The 22,453-nt window shown below is 47.8% G+C and overlaps 1 pseudogene; it reads left to right on the top strand.

Annotated features, from left to right (window-relative positions):
• Positions 1-14,908: 14,908 nt before the first annotated feature.
• Positions 14,909-15,018, top strand: LOC147823192 (small nucleolar RNA SNORA70; annotated as a pseudogene).
• The last annotated feature ends 7,435 nt before the right edge of the window (positions 15,019-22,453 follow it).

The raw sequence follows: 22,453 nt of genomic DNA, 5'->3' as shown, positions 1-22,453 counted from the left end.
CCGCAGACCCCTCCCCGCCGAGCCCGGGGCCCCGCAGATGGACTTCATAGAAAGCAAAATCCCGGCCTCTTGGAGTGTGCTCATGGATTCCATCGGGAGCTCAAGGGCGTAAGCGCGCCGTCCTTCAGAAGGAAACCCCAGAAACTTGGCACCCTCTGCACCGAAGCTCCCCGGGAGGGCCCAAGCGCCGGCCCTCACCACCACCATCTCTGCAGGTGCCGGAAGCAGGAGGACGCCGTCGTTGGGTCCAGACTCCATCCCTCCTTCTTTCCCGTGAGGGGAGGGGCGGAGCAGGAAGGGAAGTCACCCGGAGAAGTCCCAGGGAGGGACTCTGAAGGAATCCTCTAGGGAAAAAAGGAGGAGAAAAAGGGGAGGGGAGGGGGGATGGGAAAGGGGGAGGAGAAGAGAAAATAAAAGAAAATGTCTGGGACAGTTTTCGCTGGAAAAGCCCTGAGCTGTATGCTTTAGGGTTGCTCAGGCTTTAGCGTTGCTCAGGCTCCAGGCTGGCTGCCCTTCCAAGACCCTCACTGACGACCCAGGCTGTCCCTTCCCCCAGGTGGCCACAGGCTGGTGGGCCTTACAATGTCACCTCCGCCCAGGTGTTCTGCCAGCGGCAAAAGCCGCGGCACCGTGCCCGCTTGCTGTCCAGGGTGACCAGGGCTGAAAGGACTAAGGAGGGCTTCTGGTGGGTGCTCTCAAGACGCTTGGAGGAGCCACCCACTTCTCTGCCGCAGGCTGGTTCTGTCTGCGCTATCCACCGCACCCTGGACTGAGAGCACAGGGGACGGCTCCAGGTCCCTCTGTAGGTGATGACAAGGACTCCCTGAATGATGGTAAGCGTAGCCCTGCACAGTGCTTGTAATAAAGTAAAAAGTTACCCTCCGGAAGAAGAGACCATAATCACGTTTCTGAGTCCTCTTTGCCACTGTCACAGAATTCCGGAGCCAGAGAGGCTCAGAGTTGGGAGAACAACTTCCAACGGAGTCCCCTTTCTGTTCTCCATAATTGCTGTTAAATGCCCCCAGTCCTGTTCTTGATGTTACCCGGGCCTTTACTTGCCCTTTGTGGGGGACTGGCTTCCCCTGTAGGTCAGCTCTGGTGGTCAGAGGGGTCCTGTGCTAGGCTGAAATGTTTCTCCCTATAGCTGCTCCCTGAGGCCCACACGGAGTACATCTGCTGCTCTGCACCTAGTAGTAAATTCTTCACATGCATGATGGCCTCACCCCAGTGTCTGCTCCTCCAGTCGGAACACCTGAAGTCCTTTCATATTTTGCATGATGTCCTCCAGGTACACCATGCTACTGGCTTAGTTTCTCTGCCACGGTGACAATGACCTGGGTAACGGGAAGGCAGTCCACAGTGTCCAGGGTGCTAGCAGCATTTATAGTTTGATCTGGGTGGTGAGTACTGTTGGGACTCAGAACAGTATCCCTAAAGTATTGCATGGGAGGGGAGCATGCTGAGCAATTTGATGTAAAGAAAATTTAAAAGCCTTAAAAGCAAGTTTAGAATCAAGCTTCCTGTAACCTTTCTCACCTTTTCTTATTTGTTTGTTGATTTAGGAGCTGGGGCTTTAACCCAGGGCCTCTTGCATGCTAAACATGCAGCATTTACTCCACCACTGAGCCACACACCAGGCCTCCCCGAAACCTTTCTTGCCTGCTTCCTCAAGCACAGGGACTGGGCTCTGAGGGATTCCTTTATCAGCATTAGGGCTAGACTGCAGAGGGGAACTCAGTTGCCTTGTATCCTTACCCTCGAAATCTCATCATCTGGCTCAGAAAAGGAGACTGAGGAATGTCACCCATGTTGATGGACTTCCATTACAAGAGAATGTCATTCAAACCCCAAGAAATTGTCTCTAGGACGGTTGATTACCTTAACCATCATTTGAGCCCTCAAAATGATCTAAAGCAGTCTGCATGCTCCATCTCCTCCTCCCCTATATAAGTTTCTGAATAAATCACTTGTGGGTAATCATACTCCTGTGATTTTCCCCATGCTGTGCTTTTCCCCTTTTGCACATTAGTAAATTTATATACTTTTCTCCTATTTAAAATTTTTTTTAATACTGAAGATTGAACCTAAGAAGTGCTGACCTTTATCCCCAGCCCTTTTACAACATTTTGAGAGTCTCTAAATTGCTCAGTCTGACCTTGAACTCATGATCCTCCTGCCTTAGCCTCTTAAGTACCTGGGATCACAGGTGTGTGCTGCCATCCCCAGCTTCCTATTTAATCTTTGTCAATTTATTCCAGCAAACTTAAGAGGACAGAGGGAAATCTCCCTTTACCCCTACACTATCTCCTTATAAACATATGTAAAAATGTGCTAGTCTGTACATTTGCTATTTCCTCATTTTAGTGTAAGTTATACTGTAATAAAGTAGTAAATAAAAATGTGAGGTGCTGCACTGTGAATAGAGTTCTCAGCCCCTTGATATCCAAGACCTGCTGGGTGCTGGCACTGTATGAGAGAAGCAGGTAAAGAACCAGTGCAGGGATGAGATATATTCTATAATGGGAAGGTTTGAGTGCGAGAAGGATGTGTGGAGTTCAACCTGGGAAGGCCGCGTGGAGGGAAGTGACACAGGAACTGGACCTGGAAGAGAGGGTGGAATGTATTTTCTCTCTCTTCAGCTCCTCTATTTCCCAGCATCACATATTGTCCACCTCTTTTTGATCAATTTAAAACCTGAAACTGTAAAAGCAAAAGAACTTTACTTGGGAGTCGGAGAATTGCAATTTGGGAAACCAATTCTCAGACAGCTCTGAACGCGTGCTCCAGAAAAACTCACATTGTGCGGGACTCCTCTGGGGAAGGGAAAGCTGAGGACAAAGGAAGTTCCACAGGGGAAGGGTGACTGGTGAAGGAATGCTGTCCTGACGCGAGGCTGTACACCCCTGGACTACGATCTGTCGCTGGGCTCTAGGCGTGAAGTTCAGTCGCCATTTGTGAGGCTTGTTACAGCTGCAGCCTCCAATAAAAGGTGTTAGTTTTGCAGGCCTTGGTCCTGTTGAAAGGTTCTCATTCCTGTGTCATTTCCGTGCCCAGTTTAAGAATTCACTCTCCCAGGCAGTAGAGGCGTAGGCCCCGGTCCCCTAAGGTGCCCCCAACTCGATCTTAAAATACTCTTCCAAAGTTACTTTTCATTCTAATTTATTTTTAATTTCACACTCCCCTGAGAACCTTCCCCAGGTAGATTCTATCAAAACCTTTGTGCCAGAGAGATCCAGATCTGCTTCTCCAGCCCATATGGTCTCTACCAGTCAGCTCTAAAATCTGGCAACAGTTCTTCCTCCTACCACCCTGCCTCCAGCTACACCTAGACTGTTTATCACTGTTCCAGTGAGACTGCCCCACATCACAGAACCAGAACAACCAACAGCAAGTCCTGGGTAAATAGCCGGTGAACAGGGATTATTTGCACAGAACCTTTACAATTACTTCTGGCTTTACATTTACATATCTTATCTCCCAATTAAAACAAGTTCCCCAAGGGCAGAGGCTGCCCTGGTTTTCCTTCCTGCTGTGCATTCAGATGTCTGTTCTTGGGGCTAGGGCTGTAGCTCAGTGGGAGAGGGCCTGCCTGGCATGCTAAGGGCCCTGGGTTCTTAGTTGGCATTTGCAGTCCTGGGATGGGGGCTGCTGATATAGTTCAGGAGGAGAGCACCGCTTAACGGTTTAATGAGCACAAGGCCCTGGGTCCCACCCCAGCACTGTAAAAGCAAAACAAAGCAAAACTACCTTGGATGATCCCTTAGCTACTCACCAATTTCCCTCTTTTTAAATAGGAAGGGACTTGTCCCCAGCTGTCACAAGCTCTGGAAAGCAATCTGAGACCCCTAAAGGCAGAATAGCTGAATCCCCGGGAGGAAAGGATCCCTGGAAGTGAGGGGTTCTCCAGCTACTGGCAACAGGCCTATTGAGCTTCCTAACTCCCAACATGCCCCAGGGCTCAGTATCTGTCTACCGCCCCTTTTCCAAGGCAAAGACCCTGGAGTTTGTCCACTGCTGGGTACCCAGATTTCTGGCTCATTGGTGAGAAACTGCAGCTGCACTACCCTGAAATCCTGAGCTTACACGTGGAAGTTGATAAGCAGTAGACCTACGGCTGGTCTCCCACTGTCCAGGGTAAGCTCCATGCCAGAAATACACATGGGTATCACAGCTGCAGGAACTTCTTAGTGTACAAACCCAGGCTGTACATTTTGTTTTTCCTATTGTTTCTGTTAGAATTGAAAACATTAAATTTTTTTAATGTACAAGAGAAAAGATCTGATTATCTCTAGCCTAGAGGGGAGTCACTGGGGGGTGGGCAGTTATCTTGGTTGGCAGCATCCTCTAGGAGACCACAGGCTTGCCTCCCATCCCCAGGGCACTGTGGTCTTTGAGCCCATACTCAGAGGAGGCCAAGCGGGAGCAGGAAGAGAGACATCTCAGTTCAAGGCCATCAAGCACAGTTTCTCAGGCCATTCTGGGATGTGAGGGCACCCCTTCCCCCATCTCCAGATTTTGTCTTCTCAGCCACCACGTTACTGCCCTGCTGGTCAGCGTGTGGAGAGTGGATCGGCAGGTTCTGCATGAGATTGGCATGGGGCAGGCGGCAGACAGCTTGGTGCTGAGGACTGTATGTACCTGGATATCCTGAGCACTGGACCACACATGAACACAAACAGAGAAGCAGTGGGTGTGTGTGCAGTGAGCCTCCTCTACCAAATACCTGGATGAACTCGGGATTCGTGGCCTGCTGGGAGGTGAGGGGAGTGGTCATTGCAGGCACCAAGGAAGACAGGAGGAACAGAGGGCAGTGAGGTGACCCAGAAGCGACTTCGAGTTAGATAGTGCTGCATATACTTCGTGGAGACAGTGCATAGCAGCTGGCATTTACCTGGTGCTGAATGTGTGCTACTGCTTAAAGTGCCTGCTGAAGCCAGCCTCTGAGAGTCCAAAGGATTCTCTGAAATTTTCTAGTGCCATCTCCCACTCACAAAGAGAACACCACTGCCAGCATCCCTGCAGGGAGCCACTCAGCCTCAGCCCAAGCACGCTTGAGGCCTATGGTGAGTCCCGAGGGAAACTGAGCCTCGGGGTGTCAACAGCAAGCATAATAGGAACTGGCACGTGCTGTTCACCATCACTTCTCATTATTGTTATTAGTAGCAACAACACAAACAGCTGTCCTGCTTTTCACACACCGAGGCAGAGGCTAGCCAAGTGCCTCCCTGGACCACAGCAAAAGCCTATGCTGAGAGCTTGTTAGATGTGCAGATTCTAGGTCTTGCCCAAGACCTGCTGAGTCAGAAATTCTGGGAGTGAGGCTCAGTAATTTGTGTTTTAACGCCCTCCAGGGATTCAGAGGGAGCTAAGATTTGAGAATTACTGTTTTAGAGCTACAAAGAAACAGTCTAATTCCCTTTCTACAGAGAGCCATTCACTGTTTGAAAACACTCTGTGTTCTTTGTTCCCAGCATCATCATCTCGGCTTCCTCCAGCCACTCCTCATTCCCAAGTAATTCTCTTTCCCTTCTTATTAGGCCATCACACCTGGCTCTGACGATCAGGGACCCTTTCTAAGGTGGCATCCAGCTCAGCCCTCCAGGCCCCAAGCTCCGAGCAGCGTGGCTTTTCTGCCTTCTTTTTCCTTTGATTCTGAGTACTATTTCTGAAGTATCCATTCTGCCAGCCCTATGACATACAGTAATTTTTTGTTTACTGTTTTTGATTGAGGTTAAGCTTACGTATATTGTCAGGCCGGATGTGGTGGTGCAGTCCTGTAATACCACCACTCTGAGAGGCTGAGGGCGGAGGACTGCAAATTCAAACTCAGGCTGGGCAATTTAGCATCTTAGCAAGACCCAGACTCATATTTAAAAAAAAAAAAGGGCTGGAGGGCCAGGGACTTAGCTCAGTGGTTCCACCGCCTGCCTCACAAGCGTAAGGTCCCAAGTTCAATCCCCGGTATCAAAAAATAAATAAATAAATAAAAAATAAAAATAAAAAGGGCTCAGTTCAAAGGCCACGGGTTCAGTCTGCAGAAAACAAAAACAAAACACACAAAACTCACATATATTAAAATGTTCAAGCATTAAGCAAATAGTTTGTTCTGGAAAACAGAAAGAAAAGCTTGTGGTTGTGTTAAATGTGCAGTTCCCACACCAGCAGCTGTAGCAGAGGTGGCTGGGGCGACTGTTTTCTTCTGGGTCCTGACTTCACAGCTTGGCCTGCTGATGGCCACTTATGCATTGTTTGTACCCTAGGAGGGGCCAGAGCGATACTATAACATGGGCTGGAAAAGCTGGAGGGAGGTTATCAGGGAATGCCCAGGCCTTTAACCTACAGTCAGTTCAGGTCTAATCAGTCATCTAATCAGATGGAAATCCAGCTGCTTTCCAACTTCGGCTTAAAGAGGCACTTTGTAAATACACTAATTTAGACCTGGAGTCCAGAGAAGGTCATATTATCCTAGGACAGTATTTTGTTAGTCAGTCAGCTCCAGATATTAGGAGGAAGCTCCAGAAACTCCAACAGGCCTCACAAGCTGGGATAAGTCATTTGGTGGATGTGGGATGCTCAGTCTCTAATAACCATGTTGGAGCAGAGGACAGATGATCATGAAGAGGAAAAGAGGCAGGCTGAAGCCATGGTCGCCCAAAGCTAAGGCTCAGGATAAGGCCTGCAGCACTAAGGGAAACTGAGGTAATCCACAGCGATGGAAACAAGTCAGAGACGGCGCACCAGGCAAAGGCATGGCCTCGAAAGCCACCAGGCCTCGTTGGGGCTGTCAGACACGGAAGAGCCCTGGCACTGGGGGAGGACTACCTCGTTCCCAGAGAGGGCTAAGGTCATGGCCACCACCCCGCCTGGCTTCCGCATCCCCATTGTCTTAACAGGAGCCTCCAGGGACTGTAGCAGTAGGGGGCTCATAAATTCCACTTCTCTGTAATGCTGAGGTGTCTTATTCAATTCCAGTTTCTAACTATTGGGGTGAGCTTTCATGCCTGTCCAGAATTGCTTGGGGGCCTGGGAGGACTTAGTCAGCTTGCTTTACCCTACTCTGAACTGCCAGTTAGAAGATTTCCTTCTCCAAGCAGCCTTTTTGGTGATACTGAGATGCTCCACACCCATCACTGGAGGAGATACACTCTTTCTCCTCGGGGCTGCTCTGACAGTCAAACCCCTGGCAACTCGTCCTGGTTGCTAGGGACCCGGCCAGCCTGACCCTGTGGGGCCTGATGTCTGCTGGGAGTTGATCCCCCAGGGTGGTATGACAGCACCCTGGGGAGGCTGTCAAGGCCACTCACTCCAGCAGTCATTCAGCTGAAGGCCCCTAATCTATACCCTCATAGAAGACAGTGTTACCTTAAGAAAGAAGCTAGGCAGAGACTAAACCCCATTATTGAGAAACTTTTGGCTGTAGGCTTGCTGGTTCTATACCAGTCCCTGTGCAGTACACCCATTTTACCAATAGCCTAGCCAGCAGGAAGCTGTCACCTAGTACAAGATCTCAGAGCCATCAGGGAGACACTGGGTAAGATGGACTGTTCGCTCGTTAGTAACAGACACACACACCCTTTAGTACAGATCCCAGGAGACGCTAAAAGGTTCTCTGTCCTTGATCTCAGAGATCCCTTCTTTCCTATTCCTATGGACCCTAACTCTCAATACTTGTTAGATCCATCTCTCCAGGCTGAAACCCAACCCCCACCACCACCAGACACCAGAAAACAAAGAGACCTTTTTGCATACCTGGGAACCAGTGGACATCAAGTTTCCTTCCAGAAAAAAAAAAATCCAGCCAACCCCGTTGAACCAGGTACGTAAAACATCTTGTTCTCTCTAAGTAAACTGTGTAGCTAGTCACACTACTCCCTTATTTGCTACACTGAAGGTCCTTGTCCTAAGTATTACCATGACCTCTTTTGTTTTTTTCCATTTCTTTCAGGATCCTCTTGGACTATTCAAAAACTACCTCTAATAGAGACAATAAACAGTGATTAGGGCTGGGGATTTAGCTCAGTGGTTCCGCCACCTGCCTTGAAAGCGCGCAAGGTCCCAAGTTCAATTCCTGGTACCCAAAAAAACCAAAAAAACAAAAAACCACTGATTACTTATACAAAACCTTAAAGCTGATTACATCTTTCTCCTATCAACAACAGCTGCCTGAGAACTTGGCAGTCAGCCTAGATGAACTTGCCCAGGGCACTGCCATTCTTTGGGATCAAATACGCTCATGAGCAGTGGTGGCCCTACGGCTCTGGAGGAGACTAGCTCTCTTAACTCCTGAAACAAAGATTATGTTTGTCTCTAAAGAAGAATGTAGTTCCTGTGTCAATCAGTCCAAAATAGTGAGAGGTACAACACAGAAGCTGGCTGACCGTACTTCTAAGGCCCACTAGGAACCATCTGAGTCATGGATCTCTTGACCAAATATCTAGAATTGGGGGTCTTGGTTACTGTTCTGGACATGAGCTTTATGAATGCTTCTCAAAACCTTACTGTTTGGACCTTACATACTTAATGTCTTAGTCAAATTTGTTTCTTCTTGTTTGACAGACATTAAACTACTGGGGATGGCCCAAGCCCAAGATCAAAACCTGCCTTCACATCCATTGTTCATCAAGAAATCCTGAGAGGAACACAGCCCCTGTGGGCCCTTAGATCAGATGCGGCAAGATTTCCTTGGTCTTTGTGTAGGCAGGGCCAGGGCCCTTATCTAACAGGAAGTAGTCATGGAAGACAGACCTTCCTCCTTTAGCACTCCTTAAAGATTTGGGGGGACCAAGTTACTCAGGGAGAATAGTACAGGTAGCACAGTTGGGGCCAGGAGGCCACTCCTCCTCCATCCACCTGAATTTGGGCAACACCCCAAGGCCATTCCTCCTTTCCATTGTCTTCAGTGAAACAGAAATAAAATAACTAAGGTCCAGAAAAATCAGTATACTTCCAGGCCAGAGCATATACAGTCTCCTGGCCTGACTTTCAAGAAAGCTTTTCTCCACTCAAACCTTGTTAAAGGTTCATACATATGGACTGCATCTCGTGTAAAATTTAACCAGAGTATATTCTGAAGCAGGCATATGTGTTGAAAGCACCTTGTCAATCATTCCTGTCCAGTCTTATCCAGAGACCCAAAGAGAGGCACCTGGGTTGTGTGTCTCTCTTTTAAAATCTGAAAGCCTGATTTATCTATGTGCTTTTTATTTTCCTGTCGTCCTGACACCATTTTTCTGTTCATGCCACATTCTTATTTCTGTTGACACAGACCTGCCCTCACCTGAACACATCTTCCCATTATCTTCAATGAATGTAGCCCCTTTTTCTTTTACCATTGGATGTACACTTACAATTCTTTGCTCAGTGTACACAAGAGCCTGGAACCTATCTACTGGATCTACCGTGTTTTATCACTATTATGCTACAGAATATTAGAAGTCATTCCTCCTACCCAGCTGTTAATTATCCCTTTTCCTTCCTATCCTCCCACACTTCTCAACCTCTGGCAGTCACTTATTCTACTCTGTATTTCTATGAGATGGGGGGGGGGGTTGTGTCCTTTCAGGTATTAGTATTGATTCCTGTGCCTTGGCCTCAGATCATATTTTTTCCACTCATAAGTGAGAACGTCCAGTGTTTTTCTGTGCCTGACTTATTTTGCAGAACATAATGTCCTCTGGTTCCATTCAAGTTGCCACAAATGCCAAGATTTGTTTTTTTTTTTTGGTACCGGGGATTGAACTTGGGTCCTTGCATTTGCAAAGCAGGTGCTGGAACCACTGAGCTACATCCCCAGCAAGATTTCATTTTTTATGGCTGAACATATTCCATTGTGTATGTTCACCACACTTTGTTTATCTATTCATCTGTTGATGGACACCCAGATTGAGTGTTGTGATAGTGCTTCAGTAAACATGTGTAGATGTCTCTTCAACTTACTGATTTCCTCTCCTTTGGATATTTATGCAGTAATGGAATAGCTAAATCATATAGTAGTTCTATTTGTAGTTTTATCTTATTTTATTCGTTTTTGAGACAGGGTTTCACCATGTAGTTCATGCTGACCTTGAACTCACTATGTAGCTCAGATGGGCCTCAAACTCTCAGCAATCTTCCTGCCTCTGCCTCCCAGGTGTGGGATGACAGGTGTACGCCACCAGGCCTGGCTTATTTGAGGAGAGAGCTGTCCCTCCAGCTGTTGTAGATGTCTCCTCACATTGGTATGGAATGTTACTAATGTTCATCCAAGTCATTGAGGGCAACACTGAACACAATGCAACATTCTCCCAGCTGCCTTTTTCCTGATTAACTTTCATGAACATTCACTTTCATGAACATTCACTCTGCTGAGAGTCCCTGCCTACCAAAACTGCCCCAGGTGCTTGCCTTCTCTTCCTTCCACATTGTGAGACTGGAAGGAAGGGCCCAACACTACCAAAGATGGACTTTTTATTTTTTTCCACAGATGCCCCAGTGCCAGCCCAGGTATGTTGACTTCTCTGGGAGACATTGGCTTCGGTTGCAGCAAGCTTTGGTCATGGACCTATTCCAGATGACTTTATCCTGCAGCCCTTCACAATGATTCCACCCATCCACAACCCTCCTTCATCAGCTCTGCAAGGAGCCACTTCTGTACCCATGACCAAACAGAATGTCCGATACTGCAGAGGAGTGAGCTCACCTTTTTTCCTATGTAAAGAGCCTTGGCATATCTTTAGCAGGTCAGTCCCTGCACTGTTCCTCCTTATGCTGCAGCATAAGTTCTATTAAGGCCTATTTTGGACTCCCTTTTTTTGAGGGGGGTACCGGGAATCAAACTCAGGGCCTCACTCTTGCCAGGCAGGTGCTGTACCCACTGAGCTACATCCCTGGCCCTGGATGCCATTATTTTTGTTTATTCATGATTTCTATTTAGCTGGTACACTAACAGCTGCTAACATCAAAGCTTGTTGGCACCAAAAGCAGTCAGTAGCCTGGCCTGATAACACAGAAGCCAGACTGCAGCCATAGAACAAAAGAGAGCAATGGACAGTTATTAGAGCTGCCATTCCAGTGGCTAGAAGAGTTCCTGAGGCCTGACAGTAGCTGTGTGCTCTGAGTATGGGGAAGACCATAAACACTAAGGACTGACAGGCACTAGGATTCAAAGCTCAGGGCTGTTAACACTAAAAGAGCTACACTTCAACAATTCATGATTTCTATAGGACTTGAGCAGAAGAACCCTGAGCTGATGGGTAACATCTTGGTAGCTTACATAGGGACCCTCGATTTTAGAAGACCTTAAAAAAAAAGGATAGATGATGATGATGATGATGATGATGATGATGATGATGATGATGATAATGGTCAGTAATACAGAAATTGAAAAACTAGCTCATGTCTGTCATGCAGCTAGGGACCCACACTAGCTGGTGACATTCTCACTTACTGCCCTCCCTTGTGATGGGCAGCTAAGTTGTCCATAACAGACTGAGGATGGAAGTTGGGTCACACATTCATCTTCATATCCTGGGGATATGCCTGACACAACACCTTCCCAGCATAAGCAGTTATTCAGAAAATATTAGCTGCACAAATACATGTTTAACTGAATTGAACTGGAATTTACAAAACTGAGGGAAGTATAATATACATGGAAGATTCCATGAGTGATGTACAATTTGTCTATTTAATCAGGAGTCCTAAGACATGGCTATGTATTGGAGCAGTTTGGAATACTTGAAAAGCAACTCTGGTTGAGGTCTGTGCTGGTATTTTGCAAATGTGCCTGGGCTTTGTGATTGTGCAGGTAAAGCTGGAGAACAGGGTTCCAGAGAATTCACCTTTTCCCCCCAGAGAATGGCTTCCATGTCCTGCACCACTGAGACAATGAGTGTCTCTGTTGAGTTATGCTTGGGATTTGAGTGTCCCTGGGACATAGATGAGTGACACTTGCTCCTGGAGTGACAGGGCGTATTTTTCTCAATAGGTTCCTCTCTAGTAAGTGCACAGGAGAGGTTTCTATTGAGCATCAGCATCAGAAAAAGGTGAGACAGCCCGGGCAGCCAGTTCCTGTTTGTCTTACTGACGCTGGACTCGGTTTCATCAACACTGCTTTCTAAGCTTGGAGCTGCTGTTGGGGAGCTCGTGGTCAAGGTCAAGGTTTATGTTTTCACCTATATAGAATTTTACGATATATGTGTTTTGTATTCACTTGTTTCTTCTTTATTTTCTGTCCTTTTCATCTTCCTTTCTTTACCTTTTTCTTTCTTTTGGGGGGGGGTGGTCCTGGGGATCGAACTCAGGACCTTGTGCTTTTGAGGCAGGTGGCAGAACCACTAAGCTAAATCCCCAGCCCACTTTTTCCTTCTTATACTGCTTTTTGATTAATTCATATGCCACAATTCATCTATTTATTTATTTATTTATTTATTTATTTATTTATTTTTCTGGTAGTGGGGATTGAGCTCAGGACCTTGTGCTTTCGAGGCAGGCACGGTGCCACTGAGCTAAATCCCGGCCTCTTTTATTTTTAAAAATGTATTTATTTATTTTTACGAGTACACATGTGCCATCCATAATGATCATCACATTCATCATATAGAATTTGTACCTGTACATAATATGTCTTGGGCAGGGGATGTCGCTCAGTGGTTCCGGCACCTGCCTCGCAAGTGCAAGGTCCTGAGTTCGATCCCTGGTACCGAAACAACAACAACAACAACAACAACAAAAACAAAGGAGAACATAATATGTCTTAAATTTTCTTTTTTTTCCCATTCCCCTCCCTGCTGCAACCCTTCCTCCCTCTCCATTTACAAAAGCTTTATTTCCATTTTTTCCTTTCTATTCTCTCTTTTTAAAAATCCCTTTTCCCTTCCTTAATTCACCTTTTTGAAGTGTAAAATCTAGTGGTTTCTAGTATATTTACCAGGTTTTATGATCCTTCACCACTACCAATTCCAGAAACATTTCATCACCCTGGAAAGAAACTCCATACCATTAGCAGTCATCTCCATTTCTCCTCCCTTTGCCCTACCTTCTGTCTCTATGAATTTGCACTTTCTGGAGATTTTGTATAAATGCACTCACATGACATGTGACTTTTAGCTTCTTCCACTAGGCATAATGTTTTCAAGGTTCATCCAACATTGTAGCAAGTATCTACATCCCTCATTCCTTTTTTTCCCCTGGCACCAGGGATCAAACTCAGGACCTTGCATTGCAAGGCAGGCACAGTGCCACTGAGCTAAATCCCTGCACCCCTCATTCCTTTCTATAGCTGAATAATATTCCATTGTATGGTCGTACCACATTGTGTTGATTTGTTTATTGGTTGACAGACATTTGGGCTTCCATTGTTTGACTTTTATGAATTATACTGCTGTGAACATCCATGTGCAAGTATTTATAATTTTCTTTGGCACATACTTAGGAGGGGTTTGTTGCATCATGTAGTTAACTCCTCATTTAGCTTTTTTGAGACCCTTTTCTCGCTAAATTTTTCTGTCTTGTACATATTTCCATAAGCCACTGCAATGCCTCTTTCAGGAATGAGGCAGAGTATAAATAAAAATAAATCACAAAGCACTCCCAAGCCATCTGTTTAATAATCTGTGCTAGAATTTTGCCAGGATTCTATATTGAGCCCCTTGGTCTATAGTTTCCAGAAATACCTTCTGTCTCCTTGTGAAAATCTGAACATGTGCTGGCGCCTGGTGTCCTTATGATGCATCAGGGCTGTTTTTCTGTCCTACCTGCAAGGTCTTTCATGAGCCGGTTGTCTAATTCCAGCCTCCAGGCTGGAATCTCCAGCCCCGAGTCCTCACCATGCACCTTCTCCACTGCCTTGTGAAGCACCTACATTTTCCTGCATGGAAGTAGTTCATGCACATGGTTAAAAATAAAGGAGAACAGCGATGAGTCTCCTACTTCATCCCTTCCCACTTCCAGTCTTGTTTCCCAGAGACAACTGCTTCTTACTCTTTTTAGCTCTTTATTCTGGGAGCAACGTCCAGATCTCTAAATAATATGCTTATACTGCCTTTCCTTCCTTTTCCAAGTTCAAATATCCACTATTGATTTATAGCTATGGAAAACGAGGATTTAGTCCTCATATATCATCCAAACAACACTCGCCCACCCCACTTCCAATATGGTTCTATAGCTGTTTTTATTTAGTAAAATAAAAACAAATCTGTTGATTACCTTTGTTGCTTTAAGGAATATATTTGGATCTTTTTCATTTCACTAGCTATTGATGGTAGTTTTGTTTCCCTGTCTTGTAGGATATGAATATCAGCATCCCTGGTTTCCTTATGCCTTCCTTTCCCAACTTCTGGTTTCTGAACACTTCCTTTAAATGCTCAATTTTTTTTTTTTTTGGTACTGGGGATCAAACTCGGGTCCTTGCACTTGCGCAGCAGGCACCAAAACCACTGAGCTAAATCCCCGGCCCAAAATGCTCAATGTTGATAATTTTATAGTCCATTTTCTAACCATAATCAGGTCCTCTGTGGTTTGCCTATAGGTTGGTTCTAAAACTTTATTGTGACAGTGTAAATATTACTTATTACAGGACCACACAATATCCTGTTATTAATTTCCTTTTTTTGTTTTTTCATAAAGTTTTGAATTGCTTTTGTATTTCTTCTTCTTTTCCCTGCCCCTTCCTCTTCCCCTTTCTATTCTTTTCTTCTTACTACATGCCATTGGCATTTCCTCATTGACATTTGTTGTTTTCTCTGACAATGCCAATTATTTAAAATTTTCCTAGATGGTGCAGTGGTGGTACCTGTAATTCCAGAGAATCAGAAGGCTAAGGCAGAAGGATCACTTGAGCCCAAAGTTCAAGACCAGCCCAGCAACATAAATAAGACCTCATCTCAAAACATAAAATAGAATAAAAATGCGATAAAAAACAATATTTTTTCTGCAGCCAATTAAACCAACTAAGCTACTTTCCTCATAAAGGCCCAGTGTGCAGACAGAGCCTGCCTGGCCTGTCGTTGTACGATTTCCCTAAGAGACTTCGAGACAATGCTTTGCAGTGGATGCCTACATCTCTGATCATGAGCTGTCCGGAGACAGTGTGCTGTGCTGTGGGAAGTCCTAGGGCAAGGTGGCCAGGGTTCAAGGTGACCAGCACATCAGGTCTATCCTGCAGAACAAGGATGCAGAACAAACAGCCAGGGAACAAGAAGCATGTGACTGAGGCCCCATGCAAGCCAAGTTCAAGATCCCTGGCCACCAGGAGAGCCACATCTCAAAGAAATGGGGCTTCCCAAGTTTAAGCCAGGGGGATTTGAAGACATGGTGGCTGAGAAGCAGCTCACACTGGTGGCAATGGAGTCAGCTACATCCCCAGCTGTGGCCCCCACGGCCAAATGGCAGGCCCTGTGTTTGTGAGGGTCTCCACTGGGTTGCCCCCCTTAGTCTGGCTGCCAGCGAACCCTTTCCTTGACTTCTTCCTGGACCTTAAAATTTTTTCTTTTGTCTTTTGTTTTCTAAATTATTTTTCTTTCTTTCTTTCATTTGTTTATTGTTTGTTTTTTGAGACAGGGTTTTGCTATATAGTCCAGGCTGGTCTTTTTTCTTGGTACTGGGGGATTGAACACAGGACCTTGCGCCTTGCACTTTCAAGGCAGGCAGCGGAACCACTGAGCTAAATCCCTGCTCTCTCTCTCTCTCTCTCTCTCTCTCTCTCTCTCTCTCAGTATAAGAGATTGAAGTCAGGCTGGCCTCAAATTTGCAGTAATCTTTTTGTTTCAGCCTCCTTTGTGCTGGAGTCACAGGCATGTAGATAGTGGAAAAGAAAAGTATATTCCTGGCTTATTTCTGTTTTTTTTTTTAATGCAGCTTCCCATTCTGATTTACTTTTCTTTGTTTTTCATGCTAGAGGCTTTTTTCAAATGTGTGATGACCTTTGGCTTTTCATATTTACGAGTGAGCAGGGCTGGCCAATCGGCAGATTTCATTTCATTTGGGCAGGGAACCGACACCATGGGGGGCCACTCTATGCAACAGGGAGGGAAGTCCTTTCTTCGGGCTGTTGCATCTCCAATTAGTCCTGGATCCCTGGCTGCCCTGTGAGTTGCTTGCGGATTGACTGTTCTGTGTAAGGTACCAGCCCGCCTGCGTCCTACACTGCATGCCGGCTCCTTCCGCTGTCCAGCCACAGTCACTGCAGGGCTGAGCTGCCAGGGGACACAGTATGGCCTTGTCAGCTGCCCCGTCTGGGCCCATTTGCCTCTTGCGTCCTCAGTGACCCTTCTCTCTACTTCCCAGTTCTCAAATATTTGCAAAAGATATTTATACCAGCAGTGTATGGCTCCATCTTCCTCAGCATACTTTTCTTCATTTTTATTACCATCCTAGTGAGGTCAGAGACAGAGAAGACTAAGGCGCATGGCCAATGGCAGGCCCTTGAATGGAAGTCTTCCCTTCCCTCCCGCTGTGTTTTCCCCTTTTCATGGTGAAGAGCACTCTCCAGACCCGGAGGAGTTTCACCAGCCCAGTAAACACCTCTGCCCTCTGGGAAATGGGGACTTCTTCCTCCGCTGCTCCCCTGCCTGTATCTTTGCCTGTGTTCCTCATTTCAGACGTGGCTTCTCAGTTATCTTTGTCAGAGATCTTTGTGTCTTCACCTCCAAACGCCAATCTGCTAAGTCCCACAAGTTCCTAGAATTCACAGCCTCAGCGCCATCAGCTGCCTTGGTCCATGGTCCTGGCTCACGGAGGGCTGTAGGCAAGGTTCTCTGGTCCTGCTGTGGCAGCCCTCCTCTCCTTGAATCCAACCTCCGCGGGCTTGAAATTCAGACCTGATTGTGTGCCTCATGTCCTCAAAAGTGGGCCATTCTACAGCAGTGAGTATCAGCGGTACAGAGGGCTACTAGGAAACCTACCACACTTCTAACCACACCCGCCTTTAAACTACAGGTCCACCTCTAGGGAATTACCAGCAAGCAGAGCTGTACGTGTGCAAAATGACATGTGCACAGATTTAATTACTTTCAGTGCTGTTTACAAAGGTGCAAGTTTGTAGACAACCCAAATGACTACTGGTGGGGACATATTCAAGAAGTTAAAATACATTCACTCAAGGGCCAGGGATTTAGCTCAGTGGTTTTGCCTCCTGCTGCACAAGCACAAGGACCCAAGTTCGATCCCCGGCACCAAAAAAAAAAAAAAAAAAAATTCATTCATATAGTGGAATATTATATAGCTATAAAAATGAGAAAACTGTGCAAGTTGGTAGGGAATACTATCTAAGATTAAGTAAAAATGGAAGGCTATAGAGTAAGGTGATTGTGGGTGTAACATTTGTGTAAAAGAGAAGATAATATACATTTCCCTTCCTAAGTATGCATAAAATCCCGGGATGTTTGTTTTTTTGAGACAGGGTTTTGCTACGTGGCCATGCATTCTCCTCTGCCATCATTCCCAGCCTCCCCCGGGAAAGTGCATTTGTGTTCCCTGAGCCGGGCCCTGGGTGCTTCTCCCTGCTCAGGCAGAAATTCAGTCCAGCCTTCACTGTCCAACTCAGGTGTCATCCTTGGTGACAGAGTCACCCGCTTCTCACCGGCCTGGGTCCACCTGCATGTGCACCCTGCAGGCCATGTGAGTCCCGTCCCTTAGGGGGGCCAGATGGGTCTCCTATGGCCTCCTCTCTCTGCTGGTGTGGGGTAGCTGCCTGCAGTGTCTCCTGGGTATCTCTGTTCTGTCTGCCAGAGTCCCTGGCATGAGATCTTAGGGTTCTGCCTGATGTGGCTGCAGGCCTTGTTTCCACCTGCAGGGGCCTCTACTTAGGGCATTCTCCTTTGGGGTGTCAGGGACAGAACCCAGGGCCTAGTGTGTGGTAAGCATGCCCTTCACATTGGCCCACGCCCCAATCTGGAGGAGTAGAGGGGTCCTGGACTCTCCGCAGACCACAGGGAAGAACAGAGCAGGCGGAGAATCCCATTCCTTCCCCTGTTCTCCGGGTACAAAGATCCGGTGATTCACCACCTGCCCCAGCCTTGTCTCTCTCCCAAGCTCTGCCTTTCATGCACCAGGAAGCTGAACATAAGGAAATGGAAACCTGGCTTATGACTGGAATAGAGATGCTCCCCTAATCCGGCCGCTGAACCCTTTTTCTGACCCTTACTGCAGGGAGATTACCAAGTGGAGAAACCAAAGTCTGAGGGCTCAGATTCCAGCCTCCATCCCAGATCAGGACACCAGGGCCAGCTTTGGACCTGGCAGGCACCTCCGGGACAGACACAGACAGGGCTATTAAAGGACTTCCGCACTTGGAACCTTCCCATTAATAAGCAATCGTGGCTAATATTTACTGAGTATGTGCCTGACGTAGTGTGAGTGCTTTTCTCTGGGCCATTGATTCTATTTCTATTTTAAGAATAAAGAAACTGAGGCACAGAGAGGTGAAGTAAGTGGCCCGCAGTGGCTCAGCTAGCAAATGATGCAGTGGGGATTTGAACCCTCTGGGCCAGGGCCCACACTTTCAATCACAAGGCTGTCCTGTCCTCAGTCCTGTGAGTCACAGCCTGACCCCGACACTCTGAGGATGCCCTGTGCCACCCACCTGGGTCCAGGGTCACAATTCTGGCCCTCAACCCCCAACAGAGTGAAGGGATCTGAGCCAAGGGGGCTCCTGGGAGCCCTGTTTTACCATTGTCTAGAAACACGTCAGACACAAACGAGCTCTCCTTGGTCCCAGCGCACTGTACCCTACGATCACAGAGAACTGCAGGATACCAACAGGGGAGCACTTAAAATTCCCAGCTGTACACTCCCTGAAATTGTGACCCTGGAGGCCTGAGGGAGGGCCTGGGGCTGTGGATTCACAGCAAACCCTCAGAGACTCAGTTGGCTCTCCTGTCCTGGCCCTTACAGGAGGTGGGAACCCTAAACATCTCTGGTCCAATGAAGGCCCTTTTATTCCTGATTTCCTTGCTCAGCCTTCTCTCTTGGGGCTTTAAAATGTTTGTTTTTCTTTAAAGTTCATCTTTTTTTTTTTTTTTGGTACCAGGTATCAAACTCAGGTCCTTGTGCTGGGGCTTTAAAATGTTTAAAAGCATGGGAAGAGATTTCTGGGCTGCCAGTTGGTTGTTTCCATCCTCTCGGTTCTGACTGCTCCTCGTGGGTCACCTTCTGAGGGCTGGCAGGGGTCTGGGGCTGCCATGGTTCTGGAATAGGTTGCAGCTGAGGCCTTAACAGTTTGCCCCAAGACAAGTTTCTCAACCTGTGACTCAATCACTTCAGAATCATTTGTGTAACTTGGTAATAACAATACTGCTTCCTCCCTGGCCCCCATTTATAGGATTCGAATAGAGGAGAGGGGACAGAGCCCAGACATCTGCACTCTTAGCCAGCACCCAGTCAAGTCTTATGCACAGAGTGCTTGAGGATCTCTCCTGTAGAAGTGGACTTTGCAGGGTCCCAGACGTGAGTTCAAATCCCAGCTCTGCCACAAGCAGCAGCAAGGTTTGGAACGCTTCCTAACCTCTGTGAGGTGACCATAAGAAATGAGCATTGTACAAATTCACTGGCTGTGCTGTGAGCTAATCTCCAAGTGCATTCAGTCAAGCCTTGAGAAGTATCCAAGCACCTGGCACTAGGAAGCGGCCCCCGGTCACACCCAGCCTGAGGGTAAGGAAAGAGATTTGTTCAGAAAGATGCAAAAGACTTGGAGTATTAGCCCGTGGTGAACACCAAGCTGCTTCAAAACAATTCTGAATTTCAATTTTCATTTTCTTCGGCATGAATTCAGTGCAACTTTTAAAGGTGACAAGGTCCTTTCCCATCCTCAGTCGTGAGCCATCCAAGCTAGGGACTCAGGTTTCCTAAACAAAGAATTTGGCTTCCCGACAGCCTGGCTGAGTGTCTGTTCACTGGCTCCTCCCCTTCAGGGTCTTCTCTGCCTTGCTTTCCCAAGCCACCCATGGTGGCAGGCCCAGTCTGCAAGGCTGGCTTGGTAGGCCCTTGTCTGTCAAGGTTCCTGGAACCTTTAACCTCAAAGCTGGCCCCAGGGAACCCAAAGTCTCCACGTTTTCCTTCTAGGCTCTCCCAGGCTGGCCTGGCCAAAGAGTTCTTGAGAAGTTTTAGCCATTCATAATGGATCCGTCCCCTCAGAAACTTTCCCCAGCTCTCCTGAGACTCCACCAGGCAACTCCGTGACATTCTGCTCTCAGCCACGCACAATGGACAGGGACAGAACAATGCCTAGGAAGAAAAACACCGGGCCTGTCCCTGGGCTCACATCCTCCTAGGACCCCACCCCTCAAGAGGACAGCTGTTGTGGCTGTCGGAAAAGGGGCATGGTGGGAGTGCAACCAAACTTCCTCAGCTCTCCGAACCAGCTGGATGAATCAGATTAGAAGTCAAATCTGCTTATTCTGGCTCCCCTGCCAGCCCTGGGCCACAATTCACAGCCCTGACGCAGGAACAGATTAAGACTTAAGCTGGCATCCAAAGCCGTTCAGTCAGTGACCTAAGCAGCTGGGAGGAGGCAGGAAGGTGTACGCATCTGGGGGAGATCTTGCTTGGCTAACCATTTGCAGTGTTCAACCACACGAGGCCTCAGTTTCCACTTGCAGTCCTGTTTGTACACGAGAGTATCTCAATAATTATGAAAGAATTACTTGGTAATTAGTGATATTGTTATTCCAGCAAAGTGGTGGGCGGGGGGGGGGGCGGGGGGGGGGGGGGCGGGGGCGGAGGGGGGTCACCTGCTGAAGGTCACGGCCAAGGGTAAGAAGGCAGAAAAGGCCAGACGGACACTGCAAACCCAGACACACCCGTGCAGGCCACAGGCAGATAGAATCCCAAGGGTCTGGCTGGGGGAAGGACTGGTTACCGGGCATGTACAGGCGTGGCTGGGGGTGATCAGAGGACTTAGCTAGACGCAGAGACTGTTTCTATCCTAAGCTGTTTTTACTTAGGCTATGCACATTTGGGGGGCATTTTGAGCATCAGGGATAAGAGGGGCTAAACCTCCTCAGTCCTTGGCACCAGCATCAGTGTAGATCTACGAGGTAGCAATGGAACTGAGCATGGAGGAGGGTATTCATGGGTTTGGTCAAGAAAGGCTTCTTGGAGGAAGGGGGTTTGAGGCATCTTTGAAAGAAAGAGGGGAGGAAATGGCTCATATGAAACAATAAAGTGGGGCTGAGCCTGTAACTCGGTGGTAGAACTTTTGCCTGGCGTGCCCAAGGCTCTGGGTTTGATCCCTGGCACTGTAAAAACAAACAGTAAAATACTACAATGGGAACAGAGAGTTGATGTAATATTTGGGCAGGGAGGACATTCTGAGGACATCTAGGGCCCAGCGTCCTTGGGACAGGAACGCTGAGTCCCAGCAAGGGGCCGGGACTTGCCCCAGGGCCAAGGTGGCTGTGACCGGGCTGGGGAGCACACAGCAGGGAGGTGGAAGGGAAAGTCCCGGAGTGGGGTGGGAGCTGAGTGAGGAGGCCCCTCGGGGGAAGTGTGTGGGGGGGTTGTGGGTGTACAGAGAGGTCAGAGCCAGGGCACCAAGGGGTCAGTCCCTTGCTTGGGGTGACAGTGGGGGTAGGAGCAGGAAGCCTCTCGAGCCCCTTCCGGCCTGAGCCACCAGGAAACACCTAAGAAGCAGGGTGGCTGCACCCTGTGGCTGTTAATGGGCACTCAGGCTGGAGAGGGCAGAGCTCAGAGGAGTGGGGTCCAGGAGCAGCTGTAATGAATCAGGTGGCTCACGTTTCTACTGATTCATTCAGATTCCTGCTCGCATTGTGGTCCTCTCAAGGTGACGGGGTTTACGAAGCTTGCAAAACAGGTAGGTACTTCAGGGACCTGCAGCGTGTGGGGGCGTAAAGGGGTGTGGCTCCGACACTGCACCCCAGGAGCGAGGCTCCTCTGTGGTTATCACCCAGCATCTGTGCCAGGCTGATACGCTCGCCACTGGGCGCCATGCTTAGTGTTTCTGCAATCAGCTTCTCTCCCTACCCAGAGCTCCTGACTATCCAGTGTTTCAGAGCCATTTGGCTCAAGGAGATTTTTAATGAATGTCTATTAAATTTTTTTCAAAGCTTACTTTAGGTGATGTTCGTGGAGCTCATCATGCCTTGCTTGCTATTAGGGAAGGAACATCAGAATCCCACACTGGGGTGGCAGTTGGGAGGACAGGTGGCTCCCACAGACAGAAGGGGCTGGAGCCACTCCTGTCCCCCATACTAGCCTCCCTCCAGTAAGAGCCTCTGGTCACAGCCCTCACAGTGAAACAGGTGGCAAGCGATGCCTGCTTCTGCCCTCAGGGACAGTGACACAATAGCTAACATGTATGTCATCCTTTCTAGTCTTTTTTTTGGGGGGGGGTGCCAGGGATCGAACTCAGGTCCTTGAGCTTGTGCAGCAGGGGGCAAAACCACTGAGCTAAATCCCCAGCCCCAAATTTGTTCTTTTTTTGGTACCGGGGATTGAACTCGGGACCTTGCACTTGTGA

Source organism: Heterocephalus glaber, unplaced genomic scaffold, assembly GCF_053883595.1.
Source record: "Heterocephalus glaber isolate CG9 unplaced genomic scaffold, H.glaber_assembly_v1.0 deba00001600, whole genome shotgun sequence".
NCBI lineage: Eukaryota > Metazoa > Chordata > Mammalia > Rodentia > Bathyergidae > Heterocephalus > Heterocephalus glaber.
Note: the sequence above shows the minus strand (reverse complement) of the source record. Positions and strands in the feature narration are given on the sequence as shown.